We start from the raw sequence: 13,176 nt of genomic DNA on the forward strand, positions 1-13,176 counted from the left end.
GAAAACTCAAACTTGACCCAGGTCTATCACCATGCACTAAACTAAAGTCAAAATGGATTAAAGATCTAAACATTAATGCAAAGACACTAAACCTCCTGGAAGAGAAAGTAGGAGGAACTCTTGAAGACATAGGGGTAGGCAAAGACTTCACGAACAGAAATCAAATCGCACGGGAAACAGTTGAATCAACAACTGGGACCTGTTCTTACTGAGTTTTTTCACATCAAAAGAAATTACAAACAAAGTGAAAAGGCAACTCACAAATTCGGAAAAAATCATGACAAATAAGTACTCAGACAAAGGTCTGCTCTCTAGAATTTATAAAGAACTAGAAAACACTAGGGCCTCAAAATTTAAAGACCCAATCCAGAAATGGACATCTGAGATGAACACACACTTCTCAAAGGATGAAATTAATGAAGCAAATAAATATATGAAAAATGCTCCACATCACTAACCATCCATGAAATGCAAATTAAAACAACATTGAGATATCATCTCACCCCAGAAAGAATGGCTATCATAAAGAAATCACCCAACAACAAATGTTGGAGAGGCTGTGGGGAAAAAGGAACCCTTCTCCACTGCTGGTGGGAATAGACTGGTGTAACCATTATGGAAATAAGTGTAGAGACTCCTTAGAAAAGTTGGACTAAAAATCCCATTTAAACCAGCTATTCCTCTACTGGAATTTCCCCAGAGGATCTGAAAACATATCATAGGGATATATGTGTGCCTATGTTTATAGCAGCACAATTTGTGATAGCCAAATCTTGGAAACAACCAAGATGCCCATCACCTGAGGAATGGTTGAAAAAGATGTGCTATTTTTACACAATGGAATATTATTCAGCTATTAAGAATGATAAACTCGAAGCCTTTATATTGAAGTAGACGCCACTTGAAGATATAAGTGAAATAAACCAGACACATGTGTAAATATTGTATAGTTTCCCTAGTATAAGTACTCAGAAGAAATACAAGTAGAAAGGTATAATACAAGTAAAAGCAAAGCAGGATCTTGAGGACTAACTAATCAAGAGAGGGAAAGGAGAAGAGCTAGGAAACATGACAATGTCAAGCCATACAGTTATATGTAGAAGAGATTGTCTATTTTAAACAAGGAAAAAAAATAAGGAAGGAATCTTAAGAATGAAAAGGAGATAGACACAGTATGGAATAGAGTTGGGGGCCTTCTCAGTGCAGACTTGAAGTATCAGCTGGGTGGCATGATGCAATTCATCTGCTAGAAAAAAAGGTCTTAGGAAATTGGTATCACTGAATAAGCTTTTTAGATACTATTGATCATGGGCAATTAACCTTTACTGTAAAAACTGGCAGAAACTAAGAACAGGTCCACAAATTCTTTTTAATTTTTTTTTATTTTGAAGAGAAAAGTCAAAATGATACAAAAATTCAAACAAAAATATGAGAGCAACAATGGATAGTACATTGTTATTTTCAAAGTAGTTTCTCATTACAAGATATAGGCATGGGGGGCCGGGGAGATGGCTCAGTGGAATAAGTGCTTCCCTGGCAATTGCAAGGACCTGAGTTCAATCCCTAGTTCCAGAAAAAAAAATCTAAAAAAAAAGATATAGGCATGAAAAATTGATCAAATGATGTAAGCACAAACGTTTCCTTTGGAAAAACTAATAGAAATTAGTAGTACAGCTATCTTTACATATATATTTTTTTTCTTTTTCCTTTCTTTTCTCTTTTCCCCCATTTCAGTTTCTCTTTCCTTTTGAACAGTTTCTTCCCATTTCCCAGTAATCTAATGTACATTTTGGCTCTTACTATTTCAGTTTCTTACACTAGGAAGATAATACACTTAATTGTATGGTCTCAAGTTGTACCCTTTCACCTATGAGAGTCTTAAGTTTATCCTTCTTTAAAGCTGAGTAATACTCCATTATATAAAAATACCACATGTTTTTATGCATTGCTTAACTGATTGGCATTTGTGTTGTTTTCAAGGTTTATCTGTTACAAATTGTGCTGCTGTAAAGACAGGTGCACATAAATCACTGTAGTATGATGTATTTAAATCTTCTGGGAAAAACCCTGGAAAGAGAATAGCTCGGTCAAATGAGACCTTTAATCCTTGTTTTTTGAGGAATCTCAACACCAGTTTCCACAGTTGTTGCAAAAGTCTACACACTCACCAACAGGAGAGAATAATTCCTTTCTTCTTTTATTGGTTGATTTTTTGATGGCAGCAATCCTTTCTGGCATAAGATGGAATCTGTGTTGTTTCATTTACATCTCTCAAATGACCAATGATGTTGAACATTTTTTTGTGTATTTGATACCTGTGTTTCTTCATATGAGATGTGTGTATTCATCTCAAATGCCCATTTTTGGATTGGGTCTATAAATTTGGGGGGGTTGATTTTTTAATTTTTTATATGTTCCAGATAGAAATCCTTTGCCTGAGAGACTATTGGCTAATTTTTTTTCCCCAATCTGTAGGTTGTCTTTTCACTCTTTGTGATGTCTTTTGATGTGCAAAAGCTTTTTAATAAGATGAGATCCCAGTTGTTCATTCTTTGGAGTATTTCCCATGCAGTATGAGTTTTGTTCATGAAGTCTCTGCCTATAAGTTTTCAAGGTTTTTACCTATTTTCTCATCCAGTAGATTCAGTATTTTGCTTTTAACATTTAGATCTTTGATCCATTTTGACTTTAGTGCATAGTGATAGAGATGGTTCTAGTTTTAGTCTTTGGCATGTAGACAACCAGTTTGTCTGGCACCATTTTTTATTAAAGCAGCTAGCTTTCTTCCAGTGCCTATGTTTGGCCTCTATATCAAGGATAAGGTGGATGAGTGTCCTTATGGTTCTACATCTTCAAATTTGTTCTACTGATGCTCAGGTTTGTTTGTTTTGTTTTTTTTTGCCAGTGCCATGCTAACTTTATTGCAGTAGTTTTGTAGTCTAATTTCAAGTCTGGGATTTTAATTCCTCCTGCTTTGCCATTGTTGCCCAGAATTACTTTTGCTATTCTAGGTTTCTTCTTGTTCTAGATGAATTGTAGGAATATTTTCTCCTAGTTCTGTGAGGTGTGCTAATGGTATTTTGATAGAGATTGCATTAAATTTTTACAACAATTTTGGAAATATGGCCATTTTCACAGTGCTGGTTCTTCTTTTTTTGGCAGCCTCATGATGCCTTCAGAGCAGGTCTGGTTTGGCTTGTGGATCTGGGGATCGAACCACAGCATCCTGAGCCTGACTGTTTTGTTTAAACAGGCACTTAACTGAGCTAATGGACAGGCCTCCTTGTTCTTCTGATCCATGAGCAAGGTATAAGTTTCCATTTTCTGATATCTTCAGTCACAATTTTCACAATACTATAATTTTCAATGTATAGATCTTTTAATTACTTTCTTAGATTAATTCCCAAATCTATCTTTCTTTCTTTCTTTCTTTCTTTCTTTCTTTCTTTCTTTCTTTCTTTCTTTCTTTCTTTTTTTCAATATAGCATTTGTGAAGGATTTGGCTTACCTAATTTCTTTTTTTTTCCAAATTTCTTGCTGAGTGAGTTTGTTGTTTGTGTACAAGAACACTAATGATTTTTGAGAGTTGACTTTGTATTCAGCTATGCTACTCAATTTGGCTTTTGAATCTGGAAGTTTTTTATCTAGTTTTTGAGGTCTTTGTAAAGTATTATGTCATCTTTCAATAATGTTAATTTCACTTCTTCCTTTCCTATCCTTATTCTTGTTCTTTCTTTCTCATCACTAATTGCTTGGGCTAAAGTTTCCAGAGCTATATTAAATGAGTGGTGATAGTGGACGTCCTTGTCTTGTACCTGTTTTTAGAGTGAATGCTTTTAGTTTTTGTCCATGTTGAATGCTGTACTATTTTCTGTATGGTTTTTATCATCATTGAGTGTTGGACTTTGTCAAAAGATTTTTAATCATCTATTGAGATTTTCTTGTGATTTTTGACTTTGGCTTGTGGATATAAGTGTTATATTTATTGATTTGTATATGTTGAATGAACCATTCCTGCATTGCTGGGATGAATACCAATTTGTCATGGTGTATAATCTTCTTGATGATTCGCTGTATTCTGCTTGCTATTATTTTGTTGAGTATTTTTGCATTTATGTTAATTAGGGAGGTTTGCCTATAGCTTTCTTTTGTGGTTGTGTCTTTCTCCTCTTTGGTTATCAGGGTAATCCTTGCTTCCAAGAATAAGTTAGGGGTATTGCTTCTCTTTCTGTTTCATTAAAAAGCTTAAGGAGTATTAGTATGAAATTTTCTCTAAATTTGTTGTAGAATTACATTTGAATCATGAGCTTGGCTATTCTTTGTTGATAAGTGTTTAGTTATATTTTCAATCTCATTAACTGATATTGGGTTATTCAGAATTTTTATCTTTTTGATTCAGCTTTGGTAATTCATATGTATCTAAGAATCTGTCCACTTCTTCTGTGTTTTCCATCCTATGAGAGTAAGATTTTTGAAGTAAGCATTGATTATCTTCTGAATTTGCACAGAATCTATATTTTTATTTATTTTTTTTTATGTATTTAATACAGGGCCTACAGTGTCTCACTACACAGATCAGACTCATAGTGATGCTTCCTGTTTTTCAACCTCCCAAGCACTAATTACAGGTGCATGCCACCACGCCCAGTCTCCGTGCTTTCTGGGGATGGGGCTGGCACAGCAGGTCAGGCACGGCAGGCTGGGGAACAAACACCCTGCCCCTGCATCTGCCTAAACATGCACTTTAATCCACTGAGCTATCTGGCCGGCCTTCACAAAATCTGTAATAATTTCATCCTTTTCATTCATCAAACCATGAATTTGTGTCCTTTCTTTCCTTTCACTAAAGTTAGCTAAGGGTATATCAATTTTATTTATTCTTTCCAAGAACCAACTTCAATTAATTATTTGTATTGCTTTCCTAGTGTTCATTGCATTAATTTTTGCAATGAACACTAAGAAAACAATACAAATAATTTTTGAAGGCCTGATCTTCAAAATTTCCTCCCTTGTACAGACTGTAGGTTCATCTTGTTTTTCTTTTCCTAGGAGGTTGAGGTGCAGCACTAGGTTGTTTGTTTGTGCTCATTTGGTTTTCCTGACTTGAGAACTCACTGTATAAATTTACTTCTTAGGAATGCTTTTATTGTGTCTCAATAAAAGTATGTTGTATCTTCTTTCGTTTATTTTATGTTGTATCTGTTTTCTTGTTTATTTATATACATTGTTTAATTTCTTCTTTAATTTCATCTGTGACCCATTGGTTTTTCAGGAGGGTGTTATTTAATATCCATATTTTTATGGTTTCTTCTGTCAATAATTTCCAATTTCATTCAGACAATATGCATCAGATAATTTCAATTGCTTTGCATTTACTTAAGCATGTTTTAAGGGTTAGTATATGGTCTATTTTGGAGAATATTCTGTGCACAGCTGAGAAGAATGTGTATTCTGATGTTGTTGAGGGGAACACTCTGTGAAGGTCTCCTAAGTCCATTTCTTCACAAGTTTGGTTCAGTTCTGTTATTTTTTGCTGAATTTGTTGTCTAGTGGATCTATCTCTTTGTGTCAATGGGATGTTAAGGTCCCCCATTGAAATTGTGTTGTTTATTTGATTTTTCATGTCTATTAATCTTTGTCTTATATAGTGGGGCACCCCCCACATTTGTTTCATGTAGATTTATGATTGTTATCTATTTCTCTTGAAGTTTTCCCCTAACAAGTATGTAGTGAACTTATTTATCTCTTTCCATCATTCTTGATTTGAAATTCATATTATCTGCAAACAGAACAGCTACTCTTGCTTTTTTCTGGGTTCCTGTTACATACAAGATGTTTTATATCCTTTAATTTTCAGTCTCTAAATTGCTTTTTTACTTAACTGTGTTTCTTATGTACATATTGTTGGATCGTATTTCTTGACCCACTCTGCCAGTATGTTTCTTTTGATTGGTGAATTGAGGCTATTTACATTGATGGTTATATCTGATATGTATTGGCTTACCTTTGTCATGATATTTTTCTGCTATTGGTTTCCTGCTTTTCTGCTCTGTTTATTGCTTGTCTGCCTGATGGTTTCTTTCTGTTGCTATTCTTGGAATTGTGTTCACTTTTGTCTCTGTCTAGAATATCTTTCAGTACTCTTCTTAGGGTTGATTTGATGGTCATGAGTTTCTTTTCTTTTCTTTTCTTTTCTTTTCTTTTCTTTTCTTTTCTTTTCTTTTCTTTTAAACTGGGGATCAAACTGAGAACCTTGTGTTTGTCAGGCAGGCACTTATGCTGCTGGCTATCTCCTCAGTGGTGATGAATTTCTTTAGTTTATCTTTGTCATGGAAGTATCTTATTTCTCCATTAATTTTGAAAGTTAGTTTTACAGGATACACCAATCTGGGTTGGAAGTTGTATTCTTTCAGATATTAAAATACTTCACTCCAAGCTCTTCTTAAAGAAGGTTCGCATTCAGAGGGCTGCCATGATTCTGTTGCGCTTTCCTTTATATATGATCTTTTATTTTCTCTAAGATCTTTTAATAGTCTGTTTTTGTGCCAAATTTCTTTTTTTTCTCCATAATTTTATTGAGAAACAAATAGCAATGAGACAGTTTCAAACCAAATTGGTAGGACAGTTTCAATAATTAACACATTGCATACATTCTTCCTAGTGGCTATTTGCTGTACAAGATGCAGACATAATATCCTATTTACAAACACTATTAGAACAAATCCCTCTACTCATTAAGAGAATGTAACTATATATCTATCCTAGCCATTTTGAATACACAGATACAAGATAGACATTCAGCTGTATCCCCTTTTTGTGCCAAATTTCTGGAATCTTGATTATTATATATAGGTGTCATTTTATTTTGGTCCTGACTATTTAGAGTTCTATATGCTTCACTTATTTACATGTCAAATTCTTCATCCATGCCTGGGAAGTTTTCTGCCATTATTTTTGTGAAGATTTTTTTTTATTTTTTTGAGGTACTGGGGATCGAACTCTGGATCCTGCACATGCCAGGCAAATGCTTATTCTACTGAGCTATCTCCCCCCCAAAAAAATTTATGACAGTTGTGCTGTCTCGAGCTTTCTCATTGACCCCAATCAGTCTCATATTATTTTTCTTTATGGCATCTTGTAGCTGTTGGATTAAAATTTTCATGATCTCTTGTGATTTTTAAAATATTTTTCTTTTCATGATCACTAGCTGAAATTCTGTCTTCAAGATCTGAAATTGTAAGGGCTGGCCAAATACCTCAGTGGATTAAAGCATCTCCTTAAGACTCAGGGGCCGGAAGTTTGATCCCAGGGCCTGCCATGCCAGCTCCACCCCCAGGGTGCCCTGAGATGGTGACTGAGACTGGGCATGATAGCATGCACCTGTAATCCCAGCACTTGGGGGGCTGTAAACAGGAGGATCACTACAATCCAATCTATGCAGTGAGACCCTGTACACCCTGTATAATATATATATGATCTGAAATTCTAACTTCTTCATTCAACCTATTGCATATACTTTCAAGGTTTTAATCTGCTAAATTTCTGATCTGGTTCATGGATTTGATTTATTTCCTATGTTTGGCATTTTTTTCCTATAGTTTTTATAAATTCATTTGTTCTTTCTTCTGTATCTTCTCTAATATCTTTGATTTTTAGCATCATTTCTTTTTGCATAGGAGAGATTATTTTCTATATAGCCTTTTCCATTTGCCTTTTCATTTCCCTTGCTATCATTTCAGGATATTCCAGTGTTTGGCTTCCAATTTCCTTTATTTTATTGTGCTTTTTGTTTGTTCTGGGTTGGCTGGGCATTTGGGGATATATATATATATATATATATATATATATATATATTTATTCTATAATTAGGGAGCCCAGGAGCCCTAAGTCTAGCCACAAAGATGGCTTTCCAGAACAAAGAAACCAACCCAGGGCTGCACCTGGGTTTTATTCAGCCAACAAGGCGGAGTGGCTTGAGGAAGATAGCTGTGGGAAGTAGGAGATTACTATGAGCTAGGCTAGGTGGGTGGTCTGCATATGCAGACCTCTGTCATATGCAGAAAGAGTAATTTACAGCTATTAAAATAGTATCTAATGTTTTGAGGGTCTGGTGCTTCAACTCTGATGTGTAATCTTTCAAGCCCCAGAAAGTCATAGCCTCTGTCTCTAGGCTCAGTCTCAGCCAACAGCATGGCGCACTGGCTCTTCATCCTGTCTTGACATGGCTCCTATTGGAGAGCAGCAGATGTGGGTTATCAGGGAAACACACATGCTATTTTCAAAAATTACCACCGTACCTTGGCTAGACCAATATACATTGCTTAAGGCCAATTCAAAGGATGAAGAGAAGTCATAGTCAGATCTGTACATATCAATACAAGGAAATAGGGTCAGATTCAGCCAAAATGAAGATAATCACTCTTCTTTTAAGGAGAGCTGCTCAGGTGGTCCTCCACAATTTTACCCTTTTGTAAGGGCAGGGACAATTAAGATGGGTAGGGGACAGGATAAAGTGATGAATGGGATCAAATATAGTAGAGTCAAGACTGCAGGTCAAATGATCACCTGAGTTTTGGAAGACTGGAGAACACAAAAAGGGAAGAATGAAATGGAATGTGAAGGAGCAATCAGAAATGGAAAAAACAGTGTTTACTCACTTGAAAGTTTAAATTCAAAAAGTGGATGAGAAAAGAGAATCAATAGAAAAAAACAGAAAAGGTAGGTATGATGCCTAAACAGTGAACATAAAGATGGAAAGAAAAGAAGAAAAAACAGAAAAGGAAGAAAAAAGTAGACTTGAGATGAGAAAAAAAAACATATCAAAAACCAAAATAACCACAAAATTTACAAGACAAAAACAACAGGAATTCCAACCAGACAGGAAAGGAAAAGCTGAGAAGAAAAAAAAAGGGAAAATAGAAGTGGTAAAATACCTCTGATATTTACAGTTCTGTAAGTGTCCACCTCAGATCCCAGAAATGTGCTCTGTACTCCAGCCAAGTTAGCATGAGAATTGTTGTGGGTATGGAGCTGATCTTGGCTTCTGAATTTGGGGTTTGTAATTAGTCTTCTGTTGCACAGCCCAACTGCTGGCTCCTCACTCCTGCTTCAGACACTCCCACCTTGCTGGTCTCACTAATTATACCACTCTCCATCCACCAGCTGTCCTGGGTGTCAAGGACTTTGCTTGTCTGACCAGCAAAGGTGTGTGTGCACTGGCACACCTAGCCCAGGCTGTCCTGGGTGTCCAGAAAGTATCTTTAAAGGTAGTAATAGAGATATGGTGAATGTGAAAGAACCAGTTATGTATAGATGAGGAAAGGTTATCCCATGCAGAGGGAACAATTGTAAAGATTTACACAATTTTTTTTTATCAAAAATCCTTGAGGTAGGCTGAAGCACAAATATTTCAAATTTGAAGCCAACCTGTGCTGGTGAATTCAAAGCTAGAATGAACTACAAATCAAGACCCTATCTCTTAAGAAATAAAAAAGTTTAAAAGTATGATAAAATATACAAACAAATAATCTTCAGACTATATTTGTCTTGGAAATCTGAATATTTTAGATTCTAGAGAGTAAATTCAAATATATATAAATATTTGAATATTAATTTTGGATGGCAACTATTGTCTGAGATCAGACAATAGCTGCCATCCAAAATTAATATCTTTGCATCCAAGCAAGCATAATAATGGTGATGGATAGCTCCAGGCCAAATTTTGCTGGAAACTGTTTTCTGAGCTTAGTGAATTTTGAAATTTGGAACTGTCATTAGGACACATAAATTTACTTCTCTCAACAATATGTAAAGATATACTTTTTCTAGGGGCTGGGGAGATGGCTCAGTGGAATAAGTGCTTCACAGGCAAGCACAAGGGCCTGAGTTCAATCCCCGCTTCCTCAAAAAAAAAAAAAAAAAAAAAACCTTTTCCTTGCTATGAAGAGAAAATTCTTTGAAAGAACAATTTCTGTATATATGAGGATTGTAATGTGCCCAAGATTATATAGCCAAGTAGCAGAGCCAGCATTTGAATCTAGACTCTCTAATTCCAGAATCTGCTTTTAACTGCTATCAAAATGTCCTTCATCATGACTTTATAAATCCAGACTTGCCTAAATCTCTTCAATTTGTGACCATGGACAATTTCCTTAGCACACTGGGACTCAATTTCCCATTCTGTATCTGTAAGTGGAATCTGGATGTACGCTTCAGTCTCCTCCTAGGAGGGCTAAATCAAAAAACTTGAAGTATATTCTTCCTTTGTTTAAAACCTGACTCCAAATTTCTGTAAGTTTCTAAAGGATTGTTTTCTTTCACAACTAGCTCTTGCTTCTACTAAATTATTTCATATTATGCATTGTTACAAAGCATCTCAGTATCTCTTTTTTCTAGACTTGTAAAATTTAGCTCGTTAAGAAGACAAATTTATTTATTTATTTATTTATTTATTTATTTATTTATTTATTTATTTGATACAGGGTCCCTCTACACAGCTTGGACTTGCAGTGATCCTCCTGTCTCAGCCTCCCCATTGCTGGGATTATAAGTGTGTGCCATCACATCCAGTTTTTCTATTTTTTTCTATTTTTAGATTGCTTAACAATTCCTTCTCTTTTAAAGTCCTTCAGTCATATCCCCTTATTTATTATTTGCCTTTCTTTCTTCCCACTTTTCCACCCTGCTCTCTCCTGTTTTTTCTTTCCCTTCATTTGTCTGTCTTCTCCTTTCTTGTTCTTCCTCTTCTTCAGAGATAGACAAATTCCTATTATCATTCCTTCCAGCCTTAAAGCATATGTCATGGCCCTAGCTTTTGCTATGTATGTCTTCAAGCTATCATCTTATTCTAAAGACTTATCAAAGTATTTTCTTACACAAAGACACTTCCTTTTCTAAGAGTCTCTTTTCCTTTTGTTATCTTATGATGTGCAACCTAAATACCATCTAAGCCTTCATTACAACCAGCCATCTAACTCTTCTCCACATTTGTCAACCTCCAGTCAATAGTGTGTGTGTGTGTGTGTGTGTGTGTGTGTGTGTGTGTCTGTGTGTGTTACCTGTTGAAGGTTATTTAGGATACAGAGAGGCTGATTGCCCTAAAAAGTGAATCATAACCGATTACTCTCTTTTTTATAATAGTGATGTTCATTCTGGGGTAAACAGTACCTGCATGAGATATATCTTTCTCATTTTTAATTCTTTTAACCCTCTTCCCTTTGTTCTTTCCTTTATCCCCTTACCTATTTCCAATAGTCTACCTTCTACTTTCCTATCATCATTACTGTATTTTATTTTTTCATTTAATTCATATTTTAGGTTTCTTATGTGAGAAAAAAATTGCTATGTAACATCCTGAGTGTGACTTATTTCACTTAGCATGTTATGAAGGACCAAGATTGCTTCTAGAGCATAGCTATTATCAATTGCGCTGCCATAAACATGAATATGAATGCATCACCATAGCATAAAGTTTTTAATTCTGTTGAGAATATGCCCACCAGAGTACATTCTGGAATTTCCATTAGTTTTTTGAAGAATCTCCATAATGATATTCATAGTTGCACGAGTTTACATTGACACCAACAATGTATAAGTGCTCGTTTTTCCTCATGTTCTCCCAAATGTTCACTGTTTTTTGTGTGTGTGTTCTAGATGAGTTATTATGACTGGGAGAAGATGGAATCTCAACGTTGTTTTGATTTGCATTTTCATGATAGCTAAAGATACTGAATATTTCCCCATGACAAATGTCTCTTCCATTCATTTGCCAAGTTTTGAAAGAGTCATTTGTTTGGGGGCAGTTAATTTTTCAAGTGGTTCGTATAGTGTAGATACTAATCCTCTATCAGAAGAAGAGCTAACAAATTTTTTTTTTATTTTATAGGTTGTCTTTTCACTCTGTTTTCCTTTGCTTGGAAAAGGATTTTAATTTGATGTCCCCATTCAATAATTCTTGCTATTGCTTCCCATCTGATTGGAGTACTACTCAGAAAGTATTTGCCTGCACCTCTGGCTTTAGGTGTCTGCCCCATGTTATCTTCCAGCACTTTCCATGTTTCTGTTTTTATATCGAAGTCCACTGTATTTTATTTCAGTACAATAGAAAGATATGGATCTAGTTGAAATCTTCTGCAAATGGTTAGTTTTTCCAGCACCATTTATTAAAATGGCTGTTGTTCAGTATGCATTTTTTGCCCCTTTGACAAACTGAAATGATTGTAGATGCGTAGTTGTTTTTTGTTTTTGTTTTTATTTTTTGGTATCTTTTGTTCTATTCTGTTGGTCTTCAAATCTATTTTAGTCCTTCAGTCATGTACTATGCTGTTTTTATTATTTTAGCTTGATAGCATAAATTGAAATCCAATTTTATGATGCCTCCAGCTTTGTTCTTTTTGTTCAGGATTGCTTTGGCTATTTGGGGTCTTTTTTAATTCTATATGGATTTTGATTTTATTTTCTAGTTTTGTGAAGAATATTGTTGGCATTTTATAGGGATCACATTAAATATATAGATCACTTTCAGTTATATGGTAATTTTAGCAGTGTTAATCCTGCTCATCCAAGGAGTGCCTCTCCTCTGCCCCTTTTTTTCAATACTGTGGGTTGAAACCAGGGGGGTGCATTCCTTCAGAGCTACCTCCCCAGCTTCATTTTTTTTTTTAAATTTTGTGAGATAAATCTCACTAAATCACTAAGTTGTCTAGATGAGATTCAAATTTATGATCCTCCTGCTGTGACCTCCCTTGGTGCCAGGTGTGCACCACTGCACCTAGATCTTTCTATTCTCTCATACTTTTTCTTCAGGGTACTGTGATGCTCATTATAGATCCCTTTCACCTCTTTAGTTAGATCAATTCTTCCATATTTAATTTTGAAGCTATTGTGGATGGAATTGTCTACCTGATTACTTTCTCTCCCTGGATCACAATTGGTGTACAGATATGCCATTGAGCTGGGCATGGTGGAACATGCCTGTAATGCTAGTACTCAGGAGGCTGAGGCAGAAGGATCACCATGCATTTGAGGCTAGGCTGGGCTACATTGTGAGTCCAAGGCCAGTCTGAAGTACATAGTGAGACACAGTCTGTCTGTGTCTGTCTGTCTGTCTGTCTGTCTGTCTGTCTGTCGGTCTGTCTGTCTCTTTCTCTCTCTCTCTGTCTCTCTCTGTCTCTCTCT

The 13,176-nt window shown here is 35.5% G+C and overlaps 1 long non-coding RNA gene across 1 annotated transcript in view; it reads left to right on the forward strand.

Moving 5' to 3' along the window:
• LOC111818541 overlaps nucleotides 1–13,176 on the forward strand; it is an 18,320-nt gene that overhangs the window by 2,428 nt on the left and 2,716 nt on the right. The window contains exon 2 of the long non-coding RNA XR_002822510.1: nucleotides 1,207–1,213. This is a non-coding gene — a long non-coding RNA (uncharacterized LOC111818541). The remainder of the gene's footprint in view (nucleotides 1–1,206; nucleotides 1,214–13,176) is intronic.

Source organism: Octodon degus, unplaced genomic scaffold, assembly GCF_000260255.1.
Source record: "Octodon degus isolate 3935 unplaced genomic scaffold, OctDeg1.0 scaffold00094, whole genome shotgun sequence".
In the NCBI taxonomy this organism is placed as follows: Eukaryota; Metazoa; Chordata; class Mammalia; order Rodentia; family Octodontidae; genus Octodon; species Octodon degus.